This window comes from Panthera leo, chromosome D3 (assembly GCF_018350215.1).
Source record: "Panthera leo isolate Ple1 chromosome D3, P.leo_Ple1_pat1.1, whole genome shotgun sequence".
Taxonomy (NCBI): domain Eukaryota; kingdom Metazoa; phylum Chordata; class Mammalia; order Carnivora; family Felidae; genus Panthera; species Panthera leo.
Genome location: NC_056690.1, coordinates 90509865 through 90528256, shown reverse-complemented (window position 1 = coordinate 90528256; position 18392 = coordinate 90509865). Strand labels below are relative to the sequence as shown.

Below are 18392 nucleotides of genomic sequence, written 5' to 3'. Positions count from 1 at the left end.
TAAAAATTGTGAGGATCTGACAAAAGGGCAAGAAAATAGAAATTATTAGGCCAAAATCCAAGAGGAAGTAGAAACAGAGGGAGGTGGGGCACCAAAGCCACATCTACCGTGGAAAAGAGAAAAACCGGCTAACGATGGGGCCCTTGAACTTTATTCAGTTACCACAGCTTTTCAGAGTGCTTGGGACTAAAGATAAAGCCCAGGGCCATCCGAGGTGACAAGCCTCAGTGCCCAACGTGATCGGGTTGGTCCAAAGAGCAAAGATCTGGTTGGTCATGATCTCACGCTCGTGAGTTCAAGCCCCGAGTCAGGCTCTGTGCTGACCGCTCGGAGCCTGGAGCCCGCTTCGGATTCTGTGTCCCTCTCTCTCTGCCCCTCCCCCGCTTATGCTCTGTCTCTATCTCTCTCTCTCTCAAAAATAAACAAACATTTAAAACATTTTTTTAAAGAAATATTTAAGAAGAAGAAGAAATGCCGAGCCATGAGCCAGAAATAGCAGAAGCAAAGGAACACAGACACGTAAAAAGACTTCAGGAATTAACAGGTATGGATTATAAAACAACAATGCTTACTACCTTTAAGAAATGAACTTCAGGAGGGGAGCCTGGGTGGCTCAGTTGGGTAAGCATCCAACTTTGGCTCAAGTCATAATCTCGAGTCATGAGTTCGAGCCCCTGCATCGATCGGGCTCTGTGCTGACAGCTCAGAGCCTGGAGCCTGCTTCAGATTCTGTGTCTCCCTCTCTCTGCCCCTCTCCCACTCTTGCTCTGTCCCTGTCTCTCAAAAATGAATAAACGTCTAAAAAATTAAAAAAAAAGAAATGAACTTCAGGAAAAATATCAAAACAACCTTGAATATTTGAAAAAGAATGGATATAATCTTAGGAAGTAAAAAAAAAAAAAAAGAACTGAAAATAACAATTTAAGTAATGGTTTAATTATCAATTAGATATACCTGAAGAGAGAATTCATGAATTGGAAAAGAGACAGGAAATTGTCCAAGATGTATCGCAGAGGGTCAAAGAGATAGAAATTATAACCAGTGCTGACTCCAGAAATTTCTCCCAACAACGAACATCCTCCAAGTTTACTTGATCTTATCAGATGTCAAGAAAAGATTTTCATAGTTACAACGCATTCCTTCCCAGAAGGAATAGTTTTTGACTTCATAGTTTTTGACTAACATTGGGGGTGTGATGGGGTCCAGTCATCCCACCAGGAAAACCACCTGAGTTCAAGCACACGTGAACCACGACCGCACGTCTCAAACGGCCCGCGGCACTGTGTCATTGATGGCAACACGCTTCCCCATTTCAGAGACACTGAAGTGGAAACGGAATCGGTGAAGCTAACTGGATCCTGACTCCAGAATATCAGGCTGCTGTCCTCCGGGGAAGCCATCCCATGTGTGGGATGGAGGCCTGGTGTGATGGTCTGTGCCGGCCTCCTGGAGAAGCTCCAAATGTAGGACAGGCCAAAGAAAGGGAGAGCAGAGAAGGATGACAGCAAGCTGAGAGCGCCACGATTCTGGCTGGAATCAGTGGTGGGCGCATTGGAAAATGGACGGCTTTGGGGTCCCATGGAGGGGGGTTCGGAATCTGACTCTCTTATCCAGTGCTGATCATTAGACATCATCTCTGTGAAACGGGGACAGTGCCCACGGTGTCATTCCAAGGACAAGGAACCACAGTCCGTTCTCATTGTTCAAGAGAGTCATGCTCTATGAAGTCACGTGAACACGGGATTAGTAAATGCTGGACAATCGCTCTTAGGGGGAAGCACAAGACTAGGTTCCCCCAAGCCCCTGGCCACAACCTGCATCAACCAATGTATACAGAACCTTATTTTATGTGTTTCCACTTAAAAACACCTTATTTAATATTTACTGTGGATTCATGAACACTGAACCCATGGCCAGCAGTAGCATAACTCGGGCTTGAATGAAGCTTACCTAATATACCTATTTTCTCCATGAGGCATGTCAGTCTTTAGCACCGTACTTGGGCGTCATTTTGAACTGCAAAGTCATCAACAAAAAGCATAGCGATGAACAACACGGTACCAAGTAGACCATGAAAAGGACAGGTGTTTACAGTAGAAGAGCCAAAACAAGAAGGCAGAGTGTTGCCCTGTTGGACCCGGGAACGTGTGCGTCACGTTTTTTGGTGCTCCGCACATACCCACGAGTGACATGGAAGCACCGTGGGTGTTGATTTGGGGGTTACAAATACATTTTAGTGAGAAGGAAAATTCACAAATATGGAATCTGCAAATAGTGAGGATCAGCTATACATACGTAAAGCACGGGGTCCTTAGAAGGCACCCAGTGGATGGCGACTCCTACAGTCACTGCTGTGTGACATCGCTGGTGTCCGTTTGAAGTTCTGCCATATTGGAAAACCCGCAGAGGTGGGCTAAGCAGAGACAACAGAGGGGCTTACCCATCCGTCATTGACCTGTCCATTCATTCAACAGACATTTATCGAGTGTCTGTTTTGTGCCATGCATGGAGAACAGAGAACATAATATCTGACCCTAGACTGGCCAACTGGATGGAGCCTTTGACTTCATTAAAGACATTTCTCTGACCATTGGAGTGGGGGCAGGGGGCGGGATACAAGATCCTGCAGGCAGTTGGGCAGTAGGTAACCAACAATGTTACACTACACACTGCACTTATAGCCTTCAAGACGTAAATGCATTTTTAAAAATCTATCCAAGAGAGGGGCGCCTGGGTGGCTCAGTCGGTTGGGCGTCCGACTTCGGCTCAGGTCACGATCTCGCTGTCCGCGAGTTTGAGCCCCGCGTCGGGCTCTGGGCTGATGGCTCAGAGCCTGGAGCTTGCTTCCGATTCTGTGTCTCCCTCTCTCTCTGCCCCTCCCCCGTTCATGCTGTGTCTCTCTCTGTCTCAAAAATAAATAAACGTTAAAAAAAAATTAAAAAAAAAATTAAAAAAAAATCTATCCAAGAGAAATAGAGATAGGCATGAATATTTGCATATTATGCTTTTCGCCACCTTGCAGTCCATAGTGGAGAAATTATAGTATGTATCCGTAAGGGTATGTAATACATCCCTTATAAATCATTAAAGAAATGTCATGATGTATCTACCATTGGATGAAAACTATCAAGTTATAAAGCAGTACATACAGCACGAGGCTGATTTTTGTAAATCACGTATGCACTGAAAAAAGCCTGAAAGGAAATTGTCTAAAATGCTAACAATGGTTATCTCTCAACAGCAGCAGCAGAAATATACAGCTGCTTTGTATGCTTTTCTGCATTTTCTAAATCTTCTATAATAATCGTGTGTTTTATAAAAAGATAACCATTTAACCACTCCCACTTTAATAAAGGCATTTGACATGGCTTCAAGTCTTTTTACAGTCCCGCGTGTCACCCATAATGAGGGGTGGGGCCATCCCCTGCTAGAGGGGAGAGTCTTTCGGGGGACCGCAAATTCTCTGAGGGGCCATGCGTCTGCCACTGAGCACTGACCCTGTTCCCTCCAAGAGACCATCCCCCCCGCGTGCGCGTAAGACCGTCAGCCCGACTTTAGCACTTTATTTGGGGGTAAATCTGAAAACCCCCAGCCTCCTTTGCCGGCACCTAAAGCCCCAACCACGTTCCAGATGATGAATCGAGACTCTGTGAAAGCAGAACGCCCCCTCCCACCTGGGGGTGCCTCACACAGATGGAAATGCACTCACCTCGAAAAGAAGGAAGTGACACGTTAGACATGAGAATGTCACCCTCGGAATATCAGCCAGAGTATCGCCCTCTCTTACCAGTGAAGAATACATCCGAAAGACCCAACATTTGTTTCGGGAACATAAAAGGGCAAAGAGAGCGTAATGTGCATTCACAACATGCGACCACAGATGGGCTGGAAGTTAGTTCCGGACGGAAAAGTTTAAAAATCCAGGATTTAGGTACTGAAGAACCATCCATGCTGGCAAGAAATGAACAACATTTCTTCCTTTATTTACGGCCACGGATCACCTTTGTTTGGGGCCTGTTCGCTGCGTACAGGTTTACATTTGAGCAATTCACGATGTTTCGGCACCAATCTTTCGCTGGATCAATCCATAAATTCAAGCAACCAGCTCATAGGCTCCAGTTTCAGAAACACCTGTTATTCCCCTTACTCTAGCCCCGGGGGGGCTACGTGGCAAGTCCACTGACCCTGTCTCCTCCTGTAGTTAGACACACAGTTGGACTACAGCCTCCGGCTCCTGTGGTTACTCGGGGCCCCGGGGCCCTTTGGGCCAATCGCTTGGACGCGGGAGCGCTGTGGACACTTCCAGGCCAGGCTGATGAAAACCCTGCACCTGCGGGGCTCCCTCTCCGCCGGTGCCCAGGCTCACTGCCCGTCAGAGAGCCTGGAACCTCAGACCCAGAGCGGCCCGGGTGAGGCACCGACCAGCAATGCCCCCTTCTTGCCCCCAGCGTGACAAAACAATCTGTGTGCTAAGGCCGCACGAGGCTGGGTTCGTCTGTCCCAACAGCTACCGCTACCCTAATGAATGTGGACGGAGACCCAAATGTGAGCATCTTCCAAACAGGTGCTCGTGTGCCGCTTGAGATCTTTTCAGAAAATCACGAAGTGAGCAATCAGTGTGCTCAGCTGCACTTCTGGATTCCCTCCCAAACCAGTGCCTGCCTTCGGGGAAGACGCAACGTCTCAGCCCCCTGGGATACCGGAACAGTCATCTCCACCCGAGATCGCTAAGACCCACGTCGCAGATTCACCTAAAATCTTTGCTTCCCAAGAAAAACTCCCCATCACGGGCGAGACTAGGTCCCGCCGCCCCTTTTCTGCCCACGTGATGTCCATGAGGCCGAGCACCGGGCTCCGGGCTTTAAGGGTGCTCATTCCCCCCTCTGCTGCCCGCCTGACTCACTGTTCTGCCTCCTGCTCGGCCAGCCCCCCACTCTTCCATCCCCGGCTGCCGGGCAGGCCCCCGCTCCCCCCCTGCCAGGCTCAGCCTTCGGAGCTTCACTGCTTCCGCCACCTTCTTCCCACCGACTCCTCCCTCCTTCTCAGAAAACCTCACCTTCCCTGCACCCCGAAAGCGGCAGGAGCGTCTGGGAGGAACCACCCCGACACCAGGGTTCCGTGGCCACACACAGTGGGGTCTGGGCCCCCCTCTCCTGCAGGAAGGACCTCATTCGTAGCTGTCCCTCCCTCGCTTGCCCCTGGCTCTCCCCTCCCAGCCCAGAAATGTGCCCAGTCCTGCTGCTCATTGAGTCATTCATCCGAGCAAACATTCACGGTCACTACGCACCCCCCAGGGTCACTGCGCAGGCACAGGAACGCAGGGAGGAGAGGGCAGGTAGCCTTGAGCAGGAAGGCTCAGGGAGAGGCACACCCGGGCGGTTACACCTGTGACTCGTGGCCTGTGGCCTCCGTGTCCCTTTCCTCGGGGGCGGCTTCACGGAAAAGTCGTCTGTGCCGAGAGTCCCCACTGCTCTCCGTCCCTCGTCTCCCTGCCCGCTGCACCCTGACTTCTGACTCCGCCGGCTGCACGGCCAGATTCCCTCCCGGCCTGGCTCCAAGTCCTATGATGCTCCCCAGCCCTGACCTTCCCTGCCCGGGATCAGCGTGCTCCCTGAACCACTCCCTTTCTTTTCCTTTTAAGTTTATTTACTTACTTTGAGAGAGAGACAGGGACGGAGAGAGAGAGGATCCCAAGCAGGCTCTGCTGTTAGCCTGGAGCCCGACGCGGGGCTTGAACTCACGAACCACGAGGTCGTGACCTGAGCCGGAGATCCAAAGTCGGAGCTCCCCACGGAGGGGATTCTGACGAGCCCGCACCCTGAAGCCTCCGCCCGCCCCACTCGGAGAGCCCGCCCTCAGGACCTCCCAGCCACCCTCTTCCCTCGGACCGGAGTCCGAGTGGCGTTTGCAGAAACTCGCCGTGTGTGATGCTTTCGGACATGCGGGGGCACGGCCGGGGCCTGGAAGGGCTGTGTCACCTCTGGAGCACGTCAGGCCCACGATGCCGGGAGAAAGAGCAGAGGCAAGTGTCGTTTTCAGTGTGACGGGGGCCAACGTTTTCACTTAGGAGGAAATAAGTTCTTGGATTTATCCCGAAACGTCAACAGGAAAATAAGTCTCCACGTACAAAATTGCATCCACTTGCACCTCCTCCGTTATATATTTGGTACCTAACGTGAGGCGCCTTATGTTTCAGCAGATAATTTCCTGGGGCCTATTAGGGTAGTTGAGTTCTTTTGAATTTTGCCTGTGTCTAAAAATGACAACGGAACTTGAGAAAAGGCCACATAAACCGGTACACCGGAATGAATCCCTGTCCCCTGAATCACGGGTCACGTTGCCTCTGCAGCACTTCCGCGGGGTCTGGGTTAGGACGACTGACCGAGAGCTGGCCCTCAGGAACGCCAGGGTACCCCGATGCAGTCCCTCCCCTGGCAGGTAGGGCCGCGGGCCTGCGGGCCTCCACCGCAGCCCCGTCAGCGGCGGGAGGCCGCCGGCGTGATCCTGACTCTGCCTGGGGAAGCGCGGACGGGAGAAACCAGCCCCACGCAGACCAGACCGAGTCCTCAGCCCTGCTGCTCTTGTTCCCCACAGACCAAATCACGGTTGCCGTCGACAGCGTGGATCAGTTTCCCGGGGCTGCAGGACGAGAGCACCGAAAACGTGGCCGAAACAACAGAAACATAGTCTCTCAGTCCTGGAGGCAGGAAGCCCAGAATCAAGGTGTGAGCAGGGCCACGCTCCCTCTGAAGGCTCTGGGGGCGGGGCGGGGGGATCTTTCCTCTCCTCTTCCAGCTTCTGGAGGCCCCTGGATGCCTCAGAGATCCATCACTCCTATCTCTGCCTCTGTGGTCACGTGGCTTCTCCTGGGTGTCTGCGTCCACATTTCTGTCTCCTTACAAGGACACCTGTCATTGGATGAGGACCCACGCTGCTCCATTGTGACCTGGTTCCAACCCAATTACATCAGCCCACACCTAAGAAGGTCACACCCACAGGTACCAGGGGTTAAGACATCAGTACCTCTTCGGGGGGGGGCACAATTCTACCCACTACAGAGGCTGTTTTCTTTTTTTTTGAAGTTTATGTATTGACTTTGAGAGAGACAAAGAGAGCATGAGCAGGGGAGGCGCAGAGAGAGGAGAGAGAGAGAGAATCCCAAGCAGGCTCCATGAGGTCAGTGCACAGAGCCCGAAGCGGGGCTCGAACCCAGGAATACCGTGAGATCATGACCTGAGCCGAACTCAAGAGTCGGGCGCTTAACTGACTGGCCTGGTGCCCCCAGAGTATTGTTTATATGCTTGACAGTGTGCCACATTTTTTTCCTTAGTTTCATTTCATCCTTATAACCATCCTATGAGGTGAGAACGCCCAGTCCACGGGTGAGCAAACCGAGAGCAGGGCGGTCAAATCTGTGCCCACGGGCATGCACCAACCACACTGCAGAAGTAGGTCCGGGCCTCAGCCTCCAGCCAGCCCTTCACCACAGGCTAGGGGCTGAAGGAAATCAGTGGGTCATTACAGCCTAGCTGGGATCGGTGTTCCGGGTCAACTGACCGGTCCCGTCTGCGATCTGTATGTAAGGGGGCGTCTCAAAGGGCCCCGGCTACTGAGGGCCGACTCGGGTCTGAGAGAACCGAGCGTTTCCATGATGAGAACCCACCCACGGAGAGAAGGCCTTTGCCAAAGCAGCTGAGAGTCCCCAGGCCCCCTCCAGGCTCTTGCCCATACATGACGTACGAAACCGCCCGTGCACATCCCCGGTTTTTGTGCCGCGCGGGGTTACAGAGCTGTCCCCATTAGCTCCGGCCCCTCCTCGCCCCCGAATCCCTTTGGCAGACGGGGCACGGGGCCCCTAGTATGCTAGCACGCCAGCCGTCCGGCCCTTTGCTGGCCTGGACGTAAAGCTAACTAAACTAATTAATCACACCAGATTAATAAGAGTGACAAGGTGAGAGGGGTGACATTGTCCAAAATCTCCAATTTGGTGTGAGGGCGCATATTTTTTTAATCCCCACAGCAATTTATTTTCCGTATAGCAAACTTTCTCCGAGAATGTCCCAAAATGTAGTCAAGGTTAACTGTGCTGTGAGCTTATTCAATATTTATGATTCTTTTTATTTGTATTACGAGGACTTTTTGGGGACTCCAAAGGGTCCATTAATCAAACAGAGTGACAAAATGAGGCATTTGACAATCGGAACAAGGCCTGCATATTATTACGATTAGATGTCTATACCTAGACATATAGACGTAACGTCTATAGCTCGGGGAGGGGGTAGGGATAAGAGAACCAACTTAACTTTATCAACAGCTCCTGATTAATTGTTACCAAGTGTCATCCGTAAATTTCCCTTCCACTAATAATCCTCTCGGACGATCTAACAACATCCCCGGCGAGCTGGCGGTACCGAGGCTGAGTTTCTGAGACAAGGAGCGGGTGACACCGGTACCTCCAGTGACTGGCGACGGGCGGTGGACAGCGTTCAACGGAGCTGCCATCTCTGAAACACAATTATCAGCGTGATCTGCTTAAGGATTCATCATCAGCTCCTGCCTTCTGAAGACTTAAAAAAATGCCAAGACACACAGAGAGAAAGAGGTGATAAGAAGGCATCATTTTCCTCCAGCCTCATAACTGTAAATTGAAGAAAATTATTTTCTTTGCCTGCAGCTCATTGGCATATAGGCAGCATTATATTATAATTTCATAAGCATAAATCCTTTGAATAAATTTCAGAGGAATAACTGAATTAGAAATGCAAGTAAAGTATCTAAAAAACTTAACTGTAGCAGGCAGGGGAGAGGAGGTGTGAGGGGCACAGGCAAGGAGGAGAGCCCCTTCTGGGTGCCTCCCGTGGGTCCCCAGAGGCCCGGGAAGAGCTTGGTCAGGGAGAGGCCGTTTCTCACCCCCTCCTGTGCCTGATGGCGAATAAAAGAAGTTCTCCTCCTCTCCCCTTGCTCGTGTTCCAAGGAATTTGAGCCGTAATTCATCATAAATTAATTTTGGAGAAACAACAGGCTTGGGGCGTGTTATAATTATTGTTATTTGTTTATTTATTATCGTGTTAACCATTATTTATTATTGTGTTAAGCATATGTGAGATCACAAAGGTTGCTCCTGCGGTTTCCTAGCAACAAGTCTGTGGGTCCGCCACGCAAGTTTCCCATCTCGGTGGGGGTGGGAGGCGGATGCCGGTTCAGGGGCCCGAAGCGTCTGTCCCTTCCTGAGGGCGCCCCTTGGGATGCACTGTGGAGGAGAAGGGTCGGCCTGGCCCCCTGCTGATGGCTCACCAGCCGCCCCCGCAGATTATCTTCAAACAAAGACCACTTGGAGGCCAAACCCTGGCCCCGGGGGCTGGCTCAGCTTGGACAAGGACGTCCTTTCCTAGGCCCGTGTTGGTCCTCAGGGAGGTGGCCACCAGGCCCCCTCCATGGCCAAGGGACATCTGCGGGGGAGGAGGCTAAGGGTTGGGAAGAGGATGGAAAACTTCCTGGGGGCCTCCGCGCCCCCCTGTCGCGGCCTGGGGCAGCCCCGTGCAGCTCCCCACCTCCCCAGGGTGACCGACTGGCTTCAGGAGCCCGTCACCATGTATGTAATGGGAACAGAGGCACAGAGACCGAAGTTTCAACTGTGTTCACACAGCCTCTCAGGAGCACGAATATCCATTTGCAATGTCTGTTCCTGTGTCAACACAGAAGTGCAGAGAGGGATTGGTTTCCATGTTTCCGGCACAGGGACCCTGCCAGGTAAAGGAAACCTTACCTGGGGGCCCACAGAGTGTGATGCAGGACGGGGGGACTGAACCAGAGTGACGGGACGGGTCTCCTTTGTCCGGCGTCCTCAGACAGACCCCCGCGCCTCCCATATGGATCACTTCCTATCCTGGTTAAGAAACGCATAGCAAAGGGGCCCGGTGATGCGAGTGCTTTCCCATTATGGCGGAGCCACGCACACAGGGTCCCAGGCAGAGCCCCCCGCCCCTCCCCCCCCCACCAACTGTCCAGTGAAATCCCCCGGGAGTGGCATTTTTTTCCCAGTAAACTTTTAATTGTAGAATAATTGGACTTACAGAAAAATTACAAAGACAATATAGTGCCCCCACATGCCACACACCCAGTTTCCCCGTTAGTAGCCTTGTCTATTACGATGGTAGGTCGGTCGCAATTAACGAACCAATGTCGATGCACTAGTATGAACCGAAGTCTATGTATTATTCAGATCTCCTGAGCTTTCACCTTCTTCTGTTCCAGGATTGCGTCCAGGACAGCACATTACTTCAGTTATCAGGTCTCCTTAGGCTCCTCTTGGCTGAGCCTCTCAGGTTTCGCTGAGAGTAATGACCTTGCCGGTTTTGAGGAAGGTTGGTTGTGCATTTTGAAGAGTGTCTCTCATTTTGAGTTGTCTCTCAGATTGAGTTGGATGGTTTTCTTATGGGTAATGTTACGGACGGCATGTCTCTCCCAAACTCGCATTTTGTAATCTCATCCCCAGGGTGGTTTTATTTGGAAGTGGGCCCTCTGGGGGTGATCAGATAAGGAGGGCAGGTCCCTCGTGAACGGGATCGGTGCCCTTGTGAGAAAAAGCCGCAGAGGCCACCAGCTCCTTTACCCACCAGGCGAGGACACGGCGAGAAGTCAGCAGTCTGCAAACCAGAAGAGGGCCCTTGCTGGACCACGCGGGCACCCTGATCTTGGATTTCCAGGCTCCAGGGCTGTGAGGACTCCTTGCTTGCTGTTTACAAGCCATCAAGCTCATGGTACTCTGTGAGAGCAGAGAACGGGCTAAGACAGACTGCATTTATGGGTCTAGGAGAGGAAGGTCCCAGAAATCCCATGGAGGGTGCCTGCCGTCAGGGCACTTGTTGTTGTTGATGTCAAACGTGATCACGTGGCCAAGGCGGTGTCTGTCGGGGTTCCCCCCGTGGGAGGTTGCCCTTTCCCCCTGTCCATATGCTGTACTTGGGGGCAGGAAGGCCCTGTGAGCAGTCCGCCTCCTCCGGCGTGGAGGGTCCACACAAATCATTTGAAATTCTGCAGAGCAGATTCTCCTCCGTCTTCATTTCTTTAGTCAATCACTTCTTTATGGCAGGATGGACTCGGTGTAGACTTGGAGTTGTATTCCGACACTGCCTCGTTCATGTATTTGCTCAAACGTGTCAGCCAGCGGGGGTCCCTTCCATTGCTCCCGTGTCCTCCTGACATATCCCCGTCATGGCGGCACTATGGGTCTGGTTTTGTGTTTTAGCACCTCCTTACTTTCTGGCATCACAAGATGCGCCTGTCTCATATTCCTTGCCCCCATTCTAGAACCGACCCTTTCTCCACAGACCCCTGGCTCTTTTTATTGGAGAAGGGCATTAGCAACCACACTCCGGATGCGGGGTGTGCTCACCGCTACAGGGCTGGGGAGCTTTCAAACCTCTGCGCATTTAGGATGCATCCAAGATCAGTTGCCAGCATCTCCTGGAGGAGGACCCAGGCCTCAGTGTTTTTAAAGCTTTGTCTGTCTGTCAAGCTGTTTCTACTTTTATATTTGGTCAATAGCCGGTGGCCTCCTAGTCTTGGGATTAGCACCTTTACATCAAGCGTATGGATACAGGGTGCCCCTCCGTGCTCCAGAAACAGTGTGGAACTTTACCAAGACGCAGGGGGCTAAATGTTTGAAAGAACTTTTGAGGGGCTGATTCTTTTCGTGGTTTGGTGTGGGGGGGGGAGTGGGGAGTGCCCGCTTCTCCCTTTTGTCTGCCTCTCTCTTACCTTTATTTTTCTTTCCTCCTTAATCCCTTGAGAAGTACCTGCCCAGTGCTCAGACCATTAGCGTCCCAGAGGCTAGGACTGGCAATCAGGTTCCATCTATCCCTTCTAGCCGGTGACCACAAGCGAGGGGCTTCGTTTCCCCTCCACCTGTGGCTGGGGACACACTGAGACCACTGCCCATTGAGTCAGAAGTAGGTGGCCGAGCTTAGAAGTAGGTGAATCAGCATGTGGCACCTAGTGGGCACCGATAAAGCTAGCTCCTCCTTCCTCCCCCCACCTCCAGCCCCAGGGAAATAAGACAGGCCTGACACTGGGGCTGGAGGCCAGCTTGTCACCCTCTCTGGACCAGAGCTCGTCACCACACCTGGGGGCTTCCCTGCAAAGCAGAATCCAGGCGGGTCTACGTGGGCATAGCGGCAGGACAAACCCTTGGAGTCAGAGCACCCACGCCTGGAGATGTTCATGCAGCGTGGGCGCTGTTTGCACCCCCTGCCCTGTGGAGCTTCTCTGTGGTCAGAGGCTGCCCCCTCCTGCTCACTCAGACGCCCAGGGACTGCTCCCACGGGAGCCTGCCCTGTGCCACCCACTGACCAGTGACGATTGTTCGAATCAAAGGAATCAAATCGATCACGAGCCAATCTTACTTGGAAGTCCTTTGGAGGAACAGGAGTCCTTTACCTCAGAAGCCTGTTTTGTTGGCCAAGGCTACTTGGGGGGCCAGCTGTGACGGCCACTCTGGCAGTCCTGACCGCACAGTGGGATCCCCCGAGAGGACTTTGGGGTGGTCCGCAGAACCCGGGGCCCAGCCCAACAGCTGAGCCTCGACCTCTAACAGCTCCCTGGGGCACACCATGCGGTGATGTGGCTCCATGGGTCTCTCGTCCAAGTCTCACAGTCTCGGGAACAGAGCCTTCTGGTGCGCCGTGAGGCGTCTCTACCTGTGGGTAAACCAGCCACAGCTGGAGGGGCAGGGGAATGGGACACGCGGGCCACCAGGGGAATTGTTATCAGCTGAGCAGCCCCCATAGGGGTCCATGTAGTTAATCAGCAGTTTCTCTCCTTAAAACCGAACTAACAATAAACTCTTACCAGCAACCACAGCTTCTCAGGAGCAAGCGTCTCGTGCTGGGTCCTTCAGACATCATCCGTTCAAGCTCTCTGAACAACCATACCGCGTAGACGTGAAACCCACAGAGACGAGAAAACAGGCCGAGGGAGGTCAGGTGTCACCGTCCAGGTGACCCGGCCGACATGCTTCGGAAGGGGGACCTGAGACTCCGGAGGGCGTTGTCTTCTTGAGGGTGTGACACTGGCACAAGCATCCCATACACGAGCCTCCAGACCCGGGACGCCGACAGGGAGACATGGGAGCCGTTCTTGCCCGGAGCTGCCAAAGCAAGTGTAAATGCCCGGGTTCCACCTGCCGGGACACCCGCCACCGAGCACCGATTCCCTCCGCCAACCTCAGCTCTTCCCAAACCGGAGCCCTCGCTGTCTCCCACACACGCCTCTGTTCCTTGCTGTCCCCTCCCTTCTCCCACCTGTTGGGCCCTTCGGGACTCAGTAGAAATGTCTCTTCCTGGGAAGCCTTCCTGAGTTTTGCTCCCTACACATCACACTCGGATGCTCTTTTAAGGTTTTAAAATTTTTAATTTTTATTTTTGAGCGGGGGGAGGGGCAGAGAGAGAGGGAGACACAGAACCCAAAGCAGGCTCGAGGCTCCGAGCCATCAGCACAGAGCCCGACACGGGGCTCGAACTCACGGACCATGAGCTCAGCACAGAGCCCGATGCGGGGCTCAAACTCATGGACCGCGAGATCATGACCTGAGCCGAAGTCAGACGCTTAACCGACTGAGCCACCCAGGCGCCCCATCTTGTGCTTGTCAGCCGTGCTACTTAGGATACTTTGCTTTGCCCTAAGGTATCGGAGCTCATTCTGTCCTTCCCTTCAGACAAGAGGAAGGTCTTCCTCATCACCATCCCCTCTCCGGTGTCCGGCCTGGGGTGGGCTCTTGGTCCTCGTTGGGTTGAGTTGATTCGAGGCTCAATGACACCTGTGCCGAGTCCTTCCCTGCAGGGAGGAGACCCTTCTCCATCACACTGGTTCCCACCATCTAGAGGAGACATGCTGGGCAGATTCACGGCCAGTCCTCACAGCGGTGGAGAGATACAGACAAATTCCACACATGACCGTGGCCTTTGTGACGCGTGGACAGATCTGGTCCTCCCCGCTGCCCTGAAGGTAGGTGCCGCCACAGGACTTGCTTTGGGCAAGGAAATGCGGGCAGTGGTGAAAGTGTCTCTCCCAGGCAGAAACTGAGGGTCGGGGAACTCACTGGGCTCCCCTGCTCCCTTTGTCCTGACTGGGCACTCAACGGAGCCTGTGTCTAGATAAAGTACTATCAGTGGGGGTGGGGGCTATGGCACCCCCGTGAGAAGACCTCCCCCCACTGCCCTACACCTAGGCAGAAGAAACAGCAGCTCCTGTGTTGAGCCATGAAGACTCTGGGTTATTTGTTGCCATGGTTTAACCTAGCTTTTCTGACGAGCGTAGTCACGTATCGTGCCTTCTTGGATACAACCGGTACCTTCCCGAATAATCTAGATCTTGTCTGTACATGGAAAGAGGGTTCACAATAATGACGCTACGGAACTGAGCGTGGCGACAAAACGTGTGTGATACAGCCTCAGCCCTATTGTGCAGTGTAGCTCTGAGCAGACGCACGCATACACAGAAGCATACAGGACGGACTTTCCTTGGAAGCAATTTTTCATGCTTCTATGAAAGCTGTTAATTTTTCTCGTTGGAGGTAGGCCAATTCGGCTCAGTTCATGGAGGCGTCCACTGCAAAATTCATCTAGCATTATTTCCTGAAGCTACCTAAGGTGCAGACTAGAAGAATGGGTATTTTCTCTTAATGAAAAGATAGTCGGATGAGGGGGGGAGAAATGCCTTTCCTTTCTTCCTTTCTCTTTCTTCCCTTAAAAAAACTCACAATGATGTTGTGATTAACTTGCATTTTGCAGCATAGTGGATATGACAGTCAACCAAATTAATCCCATTATGCAAAACCCAGTTCACAAATGGTTTTGCATTTTTGCAAAATTATGTCAATTTCCCTATAAATTGGAGAGACTGTGTCAGTTTCCTGAACTGCACAGAGACGCTACTCAGTGCTGTATATCTATATTCCTCTAATTCAAAAAGATACAGATTTTAGTTCCGTGCCACACATTAGGATTCATAACTTTAATGCTGATATTTTTGTTTACATGAGACTTGCATGAGAATCACCAACAGTTTTCACATTCGTTTAAAATCTTCCTCCCCACCATACTCATCGTGGTGGCAAAAAAGAATTAGGAGCTTGAACAGAAAATGGTGAGAACAAAAACCATCCCTATTGTGATTCGAGGACCGCGATTCCTTCTTTCGTCCCACCTCTGAAGCCCTCGGCTTCTCCGGCCAGGCTCCCCGCGCCCTCGCCGGGGCTCTGCCTCTCTGTCGGTGGCGTTAGCGCGGGGAGAGCAGGGACGGCCGCCCACCTGCCGTCCTCTTGGCCAGCCGCAGACGTGCTGTTGGTGGCCAAATCTGCTTGGCATGGACCGCGATCTGTGAATTCCCTATAACTGGACCACCTTGTCAAATTAAGCCTGCTCCTGCGTGGAGCTGCTGAGCAGCCTGGATCTGGAAGTCCCCGCTCTCTGACCCCTGTCACCAGCCCTCCGAGCCCCTAACATCTGCTCTCTGGGAGCTGCCTTTTCACCTGGTTCATTTCAGATGCAGCAGGGCACTCCGTTCTGAGCTCAGCACTGCCCCTCTCTCTCTTACGGGGAGAAAGAAAAAGCTTCCTTGTTTTGAAGACCGGCGCTCTGAGGGCTAAATTACTTACTGAATTCAGAAAATCTATTTTTTAATGGTTATTCTTTCTCCGCGTAGCACTTTTTATTCCGGTAATGCTTTCTTGAACGGTGAATTGTTGACTTTTTATGCCTCAGATTTATTAGACATGTGCCAAGTTGTCAACCTCCTACTGTTTTCATTTGTGTCCACCTTGCAAACAGCAGGGAAAAATACTTTTTTTTTCCACGAACGCTCACTTCTTGGCAGTTCTGAAACAAATTTTTGAACAGTTGCTGTTCCTATTGATAGCAATAGTTTGATGTTTCAAAAAAAAAAACCCAGGGTTTTATTTTCCCCTAAATTTTTGACACGTTCTGTCATATCCTATCATATCATACCCTGATGCATCAAAAACAAAAAGAAGGGAGGTCCCAGCCTGCACTGTTCACATAGATCATGAGTCTTCGCTAAACACCCTCCCATCTGTTCACCGCGTCCATCCTTTTGTCCCCGCTCCAATGCTGGTATTCCTCACTAAAATCTGTTCTTGCTTCTTTCTAGACACCGCACTCTCCCCAGCGAGGCTGCCTGAGCTCGGTGAGAAATGGTCCCGAGGAATCAGGAGGCTGTGGGCATTTTCCTACCGCTGGCTGCCCGCGATTCGGACGCATCGTGCAACGGACAGGGACAGTAATGAAAAAGAAGAAACACAAATGAAGTGAATGGCCAGTCGCCTCAGGCAAATGTCCCCTGCAGTTGCTGATACTGTGAAAAATAAAAAAAGTCAGCAATCAAAACTCCTCTTCCCAGAGACTCTTCCCGCCAGGGCCACCGGGCCCTCCATGCTGAGGCTTTGAAATGAGGGACACAGTGGGACGGGCTGGCTCCTGTTCTGGCCTGGCGACAGCTTGCTCTCCATCCCAGCTGCAGGGCTTGCGGAGAGGGGAGGCGGGATGTGGGGGGGGGGGGTGCGACCACGCCCCATCCCCACTGGGGCTGCCCGGCCACTCTCAGGACGCTGAGGACGCAGCCTCGGGTGGAGTCTTCTGGGGCCTCTCCCGCTAGATCCCGCTGCACGGGAAGGACCAGCTTCCCAGGGAGCAGGTGTCATGGGAAAATCGGGTGCTTTGGGTCAACCAGGAGGCTCAGGATGACCTTACGAGGGGCTGTGAGGGGGCCCCTTACCCGGCGCACCAGCCGGAGGCCTCACACGGCCTTGTGAGGGCACACAGAGGCAGCCAGCTGGGGGTCACGTGATGGGACCCTGGCCCAGCCGCCCAGAGAAGCTGGGGTCTGCGGGGGGAACTGGGGTGCGTCCACCTCCTTGAGCAGAACACACGTCCATCCTTTTGCAAGATCGACCCTCTGTCCAACAGCCCCTTCAGCTCGGTAGACACCACAACCTCTGTGGGCTCATTAGCGGCGCCTAACCTTGGTCAGTGGACCCACATCCGGCCCTCCACCTGCCAGCCTGTGACCTCCAGGCAGATCTGTGCCGGACCCCCTTCATCCCCGGAGCCCAGGCAGGGGAACCTGAAAGGGGGGGTGGCCTGGGTGGCTCAGTCGTTTAAGCGTCCAACTCTTGCTTTTGGACCAGGTCGTGATCTCACGGTTTGTGGGGCCGGACCCCGGGTCGGCCTCTGCGATGATGGCGTGGAGCCTGCTTGGGATTCTCCCTCTCCCTCGCTCTCTCTCCCCCACCCGTTCCATCTCTGTCTCAAAACAAATAAACTTAAAAAAAAATTTTCTGAAAGGAACCTGTAAGCTTCTGGGGGAGCCGAGCCCCTAGAGGATTTTAAGCTGGGGCCTGAATAGATTTGCGTTTTAGAGAAATTGTCTCCAACGGGAGCCGTTGTGGCAGGAAGAGAGCACCAAACACCTGGTGACTTAAAACGATAGAAATCTGGGGCGCCTGGGTGGTGCCGTCGGCTAAGCATCCGACTCTCGATCTCGGCTCAGGTCATGATCTCACAGTTCGTGAGTTCGAGCCCCACGTCGGGCTCCGTGCTAATGGTGCAGAGTCTGCCTGGGATTCTGTCTCTCCTTCTCTCTCACCCTCCCCTGCTTGTGCTCCCGCTCTCTCTCTCTCAAAATAAATAAATAAACTTAAAAAAATAGAAATTAATTCTCTCCTGGTTCTAGAAGCCAGAAATCTGAAATCACCGTGTTGACAGGGCCGTGCTTCCCCAAAAGCTCTAAGGGATAATCATTCTTCCTTGCCTCTTCCAGCTTCTGGTGGCTCCTGGCAGTCCTTGGCTTGAGGCTACATCACCTAATCTCTGGCTCCAGGGTCATATGCGCTCTGTGTCTCCTCCTCTTAGAAGGACGTTAGTCATCAGATTTAGCACCCACCCTGATTCAGTATGACCTCACCTGAACAGATTACATCTGCCAAGACTCTATTTCCAGATCAGGTCACATTCTGAGGTTCCTGGTACACTTGAACCTTGGGGGAACACTATTCAATCCATTATACTTATGCTTTATTTAAAAAAAAATTGTTTTTTAATGTTCATTCACTTTTGAGAGAGAGAGAAAGAGCATGAGTAGGGGAGGGGCAGAGAGACACACACACACACACACACACACACACACACAGAATCCAAAGCAGGCTCCGGGCTCTGAGCTGTCAGCACAGAGCCCGCCGTGGGGCTCGAAATCACTAACCATGAGATCTTGACCTGAGCTGAAGTCAGATGCCCAACCGACTGGCCCCCCCAGGTGCCCCTGTACCTACACTTTCTTATCATTGTAGGGATCCTTCCCTCATCCAGGGCTCCAACGTG

At 52.5% G+C, this 18392-nt stretch overlaps 1 long non-coding RNA gene across 1 annotated transcript; it reads left to right on the top strand.

Moving 5' to 3' along the window:
• Positions 1-12446: 12446 nt before the first annotated feature.
• LOC122203506 lies at positions 12447-16388 on the top strand. The gene is made up of 3 exons (XR_006195211.1): positions 12447-13396; positions 13684-14004; positions 16168-16388. It is a non-coding gene; the product is annotated as an uncharacterized LOC122203506 (long non-coding RNA).
• The last annotated feature ends 2004 nt before the right edge of the window (positions 16389-18392 follow it).